Consider the following 7497-nt stretch of genomic DNA (forward strand, 5'->3'; position numbering starts at 1 on the left):
TCCCATGTTAAGAAGAAATCATTTTATTAATTTATATAAAATGAATATATTTCAAATTAAATGAAATATCAGAATATCTAAAATATATATTTTTTTTGACAAAGAGAAAGTCCCATCTAACCGTTTTCTCTCTCGTTGTCTTCCTAGAAGTGATTAGAGTGCTAACGGCCTAGGTGGTGGAGGTCAGTTGTTCCTAACTCCGGTGGGGAAATTGTTGAGTCTCTGTTTACTGAGGTATACAGAGGGTGGTGGTATGGACGGATTGGAGAATATGTGGAAGAAATTGAAACTGGGCGATGAGGAGAGCGAGCCCATCAAAATCCCTTTGTGTGACAATGATGAGCTGAAGAATTTGGGGGAGAGGAGCCTGCTGGGGAAGATCTTTTCTGAACGTAGAAATGGGAAGGAGGTCATCAGAACTACTATGAAGAAGATCTGGAAGGTATGTACTCCTCTGACCTTTTGAGCAGTGGCGGAACTAGGAATTAGTTGTTGGGAGAAGGGGGGGGGGGGGGGTAAAGCTAAAACTATAATAAAATATTTTTTATTCTATTTCTAAGTCAAAATAATATATAAGATCAAAATAATTTTGTAGAATGTGACCAAGATAATTTTCTTAGAGAGGGGGCCAACATAAGATGATATTAATATAATCCTATTAAATCATAAAAAATTAATATATATATTTTCAAACTTTGGGGGGGCCATGCCCCCTGCCCCTTAATAGGTCCACCGTTGCTTTCGAGAACTAGGTAATAACTGCTTTGTTATTTCTTTTGCCAATCGGAGAGATAAGGCGAAGGTGATGAGGGGGTGTCCATGGTTGTTTGACAACCATTTGCTTGCATTAATGCCATATGAGGGGAATGCCCAAATCCACTCGATGGAATTCTTCAAACAGAATTTTTGGATCCAAATGCATAATTTACTATTGGATTGTATGGATCGTAGAATGGGAGAAAAGTTGGGGGAATCCATGGGGACAGTAATAGAGGTGGAAGTCCAGAAGGAGGATGTAGCATGGGAGAAGTGTTTGAGGGTTAAGGTGGAACTAGACATAAGAAGGGGTTTAGGGAGAGGGAGAACAATCAATCTACAGGGGGAAAATATGTGGATCCCTTTTCAATATGAGAAGTTACCGATGATTTGCTTGAAATGAGGATGTATTGTGCATGGGTTAAAGGGGTGTTTGAATGATAAAAGGGGATCATGCCAATATGGTCCCTGGTTGAGAGCAAAAATGATAGGGAGGGTTTGAACTGAAAATGTGAGAAAATAGGTGGAGGAAGAGGAGGATGAGAGCTATATTCCTGAAAATTAGTGAGGAAAGTGAGGGAATTCAAGTTATTGAGCTAGAGAAAATTTAGAGTGAAGTGGAGAGGGTTACAAATGACGGTAGAGGATAGGGCCATAAACTGGGGAGGGAGGAAGGGATACATGACTCTGTAAATACTCCTATAGCCGAAGACAATCTACTTAGCTATGAGGGGTCTGCTGAGGAAATCCTGGGGGTGCAAGAAACAAGAGAATATGATGGAGGGCAGGTGGTTAGGGGAAAAGGTAGGGGAAGAAATTGGAAAGGGAAAGCTAGAGGGGAGAGTATTATAGGTGATTTCAAATCAGTACTCCAAAAAAGAATGAGTGAAGGTTGGGAGGGGAGTGGCCTTAAGAAGGAGAGTAAAAAAAAGATGAAGAGGGGGGAGAGTATGGAATTGGTTGATATTGAGATTATGGCGGGCGTTGCTAGTCAGCCCCGCCAATTATTATGAATTTCCTAATTTGGAATTGCCGAGGGTTGGACAACCCTCAAATAATTTAGGACCTTTGCAGTTTAGTAAAGATAAATAAGCCCAATATTGTGTTTCTTATGGAAGAAATGATCAAGGCAGGGAGAGGGAAGCTTTAAAAAAGAGACTGGAGATGGAGGGTTGTCTAGTAGTGGAGCCTATTGGGAAAAGAGGTGGATTAGCTTTATTTTGGGGGTAGAGGCATTAATCTAGAAATTGTTCACTATTCTCAATGGCATATAAGCAGTATAATTAGCGGTGAGGGAGGTAAAAATAATTGAAACTTCATTGGTTTCTATGGGTATCCTGATGCTTCAAAGAGGAAGATGTCATGGGAGTTATTAGCTTCTTTAGAGCCTAAAAAAGGTGAGGCTTGGAGTATTGGATGAGACTTTAATGAGATATTAATACAAGAGGGGAAAAGAGAGGGTAATCTGAGAGATGAAAAAGGAATGGGACAATTTAGAGTGTTGTTGATAGAAAAAAATCCCACTGACTTAGGGTATGTAGGCTGCCTTTTCACATGGAACAATAAGCATGGGGACCACACCTTCACTAATGAAAGATTAGACAGATTTGTAGTTAATCATGAATGGAGGGATATGTTTAAAAGGGTGAAGGTGATGAGCTTATCAGCCATCTGCTTTGACCATATGCTTGGTTTGTTTGAGGCAAGGGATACACCTTTTGTGGCTGAAAGGAGGGAGATGAGATTCTTTTTTGAAACTTCAAGGGTGAAAGATGAGGAGTGTGAGGAGGTGGTGTTGGGGAGAGAGGGGGGGGGGGGGGGGGGGGGGGGGGGGGGGGGGGGGGGGGGGGGGGGGGGGGGGGGGGGAAGAGATATACAGGGGTGTATTTCTGAGCCTACGAGTAGGATTCAGAGGCTTCTAAAATCATGTAGTGGAAAATTAAAGGAGTGGGCCAGATATAAGGAAAAAGATAGAGGGAAGGAAATAGACAGATTATCTGAGGAAATAAAGCTGTTGTAAGATAATGAGGGGCCAAGCAATACCTAGGTGATCAAAGGGTTACAAAAACAGGTGGGGAATTTGTTAGCTTAGGAGGATTTGTAATGGAGATGAAGGGCCAAGAAAAACTAGTATAAACTTAGTGATAAAAACACCAAATTTTTTCATACATGTGCCTCTTAGAGAAGGAAAAGGAACTAGGATAAACAGGTGGTGGATACTAATGTCAGGCTATGGGAGAAACAAGAGGATATTGAAGAGGCATTTTTTAATAACTTTCAACAAGTATACCAATCCACATCTCCACTGAGTGGGGTTATTGAATCTTGTCTGTAAGCAATGGAGAGTAGTATTACAAATGAGATGAATGAAGACCTGCAGAGAGAGTTTACTAGATAAGAGGTGGAAGTTGCTATGCACCAGACTGGGCCCTTGAAATATCCAGGCCTAGATGGTTTTGTGGCCTCTTTCTATCAAAATTACTGGAAGGTAGTGGGGGAATAGGTGATAGAGGCAATGGTTAGCTTTCTCAGAGGAGAGGGAGATTCGAAGACAATGAACCATACTCATGTGGTGTTGATTCCTAAGATAAAGGAGCCAATAAATGTGGGGGATTTTAGGCCGATTAGTCTTTGCAATGTGTTGTATAAAATCATTGCAAAGATTCTTGCTAACAGACTTAAGGGAGTGTTTAACCATGTGATATCACTGAATTAGAGTGCATTTATACCTGAGAGGCTTATTATAGGCAATATTATTGCAGCTTATGAGATACTCCATTCTATGAAATTAAACAAAAGGGAAAATAAAGGGAGTATGGCCTTAAAGCTCGATATTTCAAAAGCATATGATAGAGTTGAGTGAAATTTCTTAAGGGCAGTGATGTTAAAAATGGGCTTTGGTGAAATATGGGTGGGCTTAATAATGCATTGTGTACAATCAATTTCCTATGCATAGTTGTAAATGGTAAACCTGGTTGTTCCTTTGTTCCAACTCGAGGTTTAAGGCAAGCAGACCCCTTATCTCCCTACCTTTTCCTTCTGTGTGCAGAGGGACTAAGTACCCTTATAAACCAAGATGAAAGAAAAGGAGAATTGAGAGGAGTTTCTGTTGCTATAGGTGGGATTCGAGTAACACATCTGCTTTTTGTAGATGACTGCTTGGTGTTTGGGTAGGCTTCTTGGCAGAAATGGTTAAGGATTAAAGAATTACTTAAGATCTATGAGAAAGCCTCTGGGCAAAGTTTAAATAGGCATAAAAATTCATTGTTTTTCAGTTCAAATATAAGGAAGATATAAGGAAAATGATTAGGCTTGATGTTGGAGTTGGAATCCAAAACAGTTGTGAAAAATATTTGGGTTTACCTGTGATGGTGGGAAAATCTCAATACAACACTTTCAAAGGTATAAAGGATAGGGTGTGAAACATAATAAGCAACTGAAAAAATCATTTCCTCTCACCTTTTGGTAAAGAAGTATTGCTGAAGGCTGTGGTAGAAGCTATCCCAACTTACCATAAGAATATATTTAAACTCCCAGTGAAACTATGTAAGGAAATATCTGTTTTAATGGCTAAATTCTAGTGGGTTTTCCAAAAAAATGAAAGAAGAATTCAATGGAAGAGCTAGGCAAAGATGGGAGCTGCAAAATCAGAGGGGGGAATGGGTTTTAGAGAGCTTCAAAACTTTAATACTGCCCTACTTGCAAAGTAGTGTTGAAGGGTTTTGACCATGCCATATTCAGTTGCTGTTATGATACTAAAGATAAGTATTTTAGACATATTGACCTGCTGAAAGCAAAATTAGGGTGTAAGCCTTTAAAAATATGGAGAAGCTTATGGGGATCTCTCGATTTACTAAAAGAAGGATTGGTTTGGAGCGTGGGGAATGGAGAACAAGTGAGCATATGGGAGGATAAGTGGATTCCTAAACCCTCCCAGTTCAGCATTCAATCACCTTAAAGGAACTTGTGTGCAGAGGCAAAAGTTAATGAATTGTTACTTGATGGAAGGTGAAATTATAGACTAGTATATGATACTTTCTTACAAGAGGAAGCTGAAATTGTGTGTGGTATCCCTGTAAGTCAATCCAATTTACCTGATAAGAGGATTTGGGCCTTTACTAAGGATGGTTTATATAGTGTTAAAAGTGGTTACCACTCGGAGAGGTCCAGGAGAGGTAGAGACAAAGGGAGCAATTCAGAGTCAAAATTGGGGAAAAGGGTATGGAATAGTATCTGGAAGCTCAACACACTAGAAGTGGTGAAAGTGTTCATATGATATGGAAAGCTGTTGTGAACAGCCTACCTAACAAGTGGAATTTGTACAAAAGAAAAGTTGAAGAAAACCTTATTTGTCCTGTGTGTGGAAGGGAGAATGAATCCGTGTGTCATGTGTTATGGAGCTGTAGTGCAGCAGGTGATGTTTGGGCTGACAAAGAAAGTCTAGTTCAGAAGTGACATCGAATGGGGGGGACTTTAGTGATTTGTGGTTGCTAATGATATAGAAACTAACAAGGTAAAAAATTGACTTAGTGGCAACTATGATGAGAAATATGTAGTGGAGAAGAAATGCCTTTTGTCTTTGAAGCCAAGTTTAAAGGGCCTTCTGAGTTGTTTCTACAAGCTCAAGGAAGTTTGAAAATTTTTGTAGAGGCCAGAGGAGAATAGGATGGAATTATTAGGGGAGGGGAGCTACAAAAGAAAGAAGCTAAATAGAGGAAACCAAAGAGGGACTTTGTGAAAGTGAATTGGGATGCCAACTTGGATTTTGAAAAGAAAAGGAGAGTAGAGATTGTGGTGAGGGATGAAGAAGGAGAGGTTTTATTGACACTTTGTGGTTCTAATGCAGGCGTGTGTACTCCAGCTGTAGCAGAACTACAGCCTTGTGGAGAGCCTTAAAGTTCTGTGCTGAGTTGAACTGGCCTAGGGTCATCTTCGAAGGTGATGCTATGAGGATTATACAAGCTGTAAATAGTAATAGTTGTTGTTGGGAGTGGCATGGACAGTTAGTTGAGGATATAAAGCTGTTTTTACACAATAGAATGAATTGGTCTATACAGTATATAAATAGAGAGAGCAATAAGGTAGCTCATTCTTTAGCAAAACAGGGTTTAAATGTAGTAGAAGAGGTTGTCTGGATGGAAATGGGGCCTCCGGGTATTGACTCCTTTGTATTGCAAGACAAGATTTGTAATTTTCCAGTTATGAGGTAATACAGAATGATTTTCTGTTTCAAAAAAAAAAAAAAAGAATATCTAAAATAAATAAGTATAGCAATAAAGGGCGCTGACATGATTAGAGTATACCTTTCTGTTCCTTTTCATCCGACGATGAAATTGTTGGTGATGCCGTATTTTCACCTTGAAATTGAGTAGGTATGCTGCTCATCAACGGGTCTGCTACATTTTCTGACTGTGGACGGACCCCTACAGTTTTCCAGTCGTCCTTACATTCGTTTGATATTAACATACCTGCATAAGTTTGCTTGAAACATGATGAATATCTTTAAAATGAGTTTAACATGATTTAGTTTACTAGTTAGCTAGGGAAGAACAGATCAATATGCCTTAAATTAATATTTAATGTATGAGATCAAGAACATGTTTTTTCTACATGATTTTATTCGTGGAATTAATTAATGTTGTTGATCATCAAGATCATCCCTCTTGTTTAATTTCACCATGCATAAATTGATCAGGTCTACATAATATTGCTGCATGGGGATATATATATATATAGCTACATTTTTTTTAGAGGACCCCTTAAAGTCGGTTCTATCGTTTTTGAAGGCTCAGGATATATAGATATATATATATATATATATATATAGATATTATTGAATAAAAAATATCAGAAAATTGGAAACTGATCAGTACTGATCATAATAATATATACCTTTCTTCTCCTTTTGATCATCATGCAGTGAAATTGTTCCCCCTACGTTTAAAATCGTGTTTGAAGCGTCAGGATCACGTTGAGTTTTTCTACCGTCCTCCTTTTGCTTGCTTGACAACATATCTGCGTTCCCAATTAAGATCAGTACGAACGATCAATATCTCGGAAAGTGAGATGAGTATATATCTTGTTTACAAAAGAATTTTGAAGGAATTATAAACAATATGTATTATGATAACCATATGAGTATATATATATATCTTGTTTCATTTTTGTTTTTGATAAAATTATATTGCCAACAACTAAGCTGCCTATGATCTTGTACAGATTTCTATAAGATTAATGCTACACATGACCATATTCCGTCACACATTCATCTAGCTGTATAAGATGTGTCACTTTTATTACCCTTAAGATAATTTCTATAAATTATTAAGGAATGAATTTCAACATTCACAATCATTCTATTTTAAATTAATGCATGAATTATATATTATATATGGTATTCATAATGCAAATAAAAAACTCAGAAAAATCTACAATACTTCAAGCGCCCTTAGACCCTTTAATTATTTAGATGTGCTGTGGAATTACTTTTTCTCCTTCTGTGCCTCTTGCATGGGGAAAATGCTAGAAGAATGATATTTGGCCTACCATTTTATCACAATATATATTTCAAGTTGAAAAATTAATTCTACTTTATTTATTTATTTATTTTATATATATATCAAAATATTGCATTTTTGTAAATAAAAATGACTTCAATTGAGTTTTCTTTTAAAAATGTTTGAAAAATTTAAAAGGAAAATGATAATTTAAAAAGTTGTCATATGCCAATAAAAATGACTT

This window comes from Juglans regia, chromosome 10 (assembly GCF_001411555.2).
Source record: "Juglans regia cultivar Chandler chromosome 10, Walnut 2.0, whole genome shotgun sequence".
Classification (NCBI taxonomy): Eukaryota; Viridiplantae; Streptophyta; class Magnoliopsida; order Fagales; family Juglandaceae; genus Juglans; species Juglans regia.